The sequence below is a fragment of the Somniosus microcephalus genome, unplaced genomic scaffold (genome assembly GCF_052327205.1).
Source record: "Somniosus microcephalus isolate GS21.2 unplaced genomic scaffold, FLI_Smic_1.0 unresolved_chr8, whole genome shotgun sequence".
Lineage (NCBI taxonomy): Eukaryota > Metazoa > Chordata > Chondrichthyes > Squaliformes > Somniosidae > Somniosus > Somniosus microcephalus.
The window spans coordinates 7,104,650-7,106,361 of NW_028225186.1; positions in this window are offsets into that span (position 1 = coordinate 7,104,650).

Sequence of the window (1,712 nt, forward strand, 5' to 3'; positions counted from 1 at the left end):
GAGAAGGAGAAGGTGAAGTCTGGAGGGTGAATCAGAAGAAGCAGAATAAGGAGAAGGAGAAGGTGAAGTCTGGAGGGTGAATCAGAAGAAGCAGAAGAAGGAGAAGGAGAAGGTGAAGTCTGGAGGGTGAATCAGAAGAAGTAGAAGATGGAGAAGGAGAAGGTGAAGTCTGGAGGGTGAAGCAGAAGAAGTAGAAGAAGGAGAAGGAGAAGGTGAAGTCAGGAGGGTGAATCAGAAGAAGTAGAAGAAGGAGAAGGAGAGGGTGAAGTCAGGAGGGTGAATCAGAAGAAGCAGAAGAAGGAGAAGGAGAAGGTGAAGTCTGGAGGGTGAATCAAAAGAATCAGAAGAAGGAGAAGGAGAAGGTGAAGTCTGGAGGGTGAATCAGAAGAAGCAGAAGAAGGAGAAGGAGAAGGTGAAGACTGGAGGTTGAATCAGAAGAAGTAAAAGAAGGAGAAGGAGAAGGTGAAGTCTGGAGGGTGAATCAGAAGAAGTAGAAGAAGGAGAAGGAGAAGGTGAAGTCTGGAGGGTGAATCAGAAGAAGCAGAAGAAGGAGAAGGAGAAGGTGAAGTCTGGAGGGTGAATCAGAAGAAGCAGAAGAAGGAGAAGGAGAAGATGAAGTCTGGAGGGTGAATCAGAAGAAGAAGAAGAAGGAGAAGGAGAAGGTGAGGTCTGGAGGGTGAATCAGAAGAAGCAGAAGAAGGAGAAGGAGAAGGTGAAGTCTGGAGGGTGAATCAGAAGAAGCAGAAGAAGGAGAAGGAGAAGGTGAAGTCTGGAGGGTGAATCAGAAGAAGCAGAAAAAGGAGAAGGAGAAGGTGAAGTCAGGAGGGTGAATCAGAAGAAGCAGAAGTAGGAGAAGGAGCAGGTGAAGTTAGGAGGGTGAATCAGAAGAAGCAGAAGAAGGAGAAGGAGAAGGTGAAGTCAGGGGGGTGAAGCAGAAGAAGTAGAAGAAGGAGAAGGAGAAGGTGAAGTCAGGAGGGTGAAGCAGATGAAGCAGAAGAAGGAGAAGGAGAAGGTGAAGTCTGGAGGGCGCAGCAGCAGAAGCAGAAGAAGGAGAACGAGAAGGTGAAGTCTGGAGGGTGAAGCAGAAGAAGCAGAAGAAGGAGAAGGAGAAGTTGAAGTCTAGAGGGTGAATCAGAAGAAGTAGAAGAAGGAGAAGGAGAAGTTGAAGTCTGGAGGGTGAATCAGAAGAAGCAGAAGAAGGAGAAGGAGAAGGTGAAGTCTGGAGGGTGCAGCAGCAGAAGCAGAAGAAGGAGAACGAGAAGGTGAAGTCTGGAGGGTGAAGCAGAAGAAGCAGAAGAAGGAGAAGGAAAAGTTGAAGTCTAGAGGGTGAATCAGAAGAAGTAGAAGAAGGAGAAGGAGAAGTTGAAGTCTGGAGGGTGAATCAGAAGAAGCAGAAGAAGGAGAAGGAGAAGGTGAAGTCTGGAGGGTGAATCAGAAGAAGCATAAGAAGGAGAAGGAGAAGATGAAGTCTCGAGGGTGAATCAGAAGAAGTAGAAGAAGGAGAAGGAGAATGTGAAGTCTGGAGGGTGAATCAGAAGAAGCCGAAGAAGGAGAAGGAGAAGGTGAAGTCTGGAGGGTGAATCAGAAGAAGTAGAAGAAGGAGAAGGAGAAGGTGAAGTCAGGAGGGTGAAGCAGAAGAAGCAGAAGAAGGAGTAGGAGAAGGTGAAGTCTGGAGGGTGAAGCAGAAGAAGCAGAAGAAGGAGAAGGAGAAG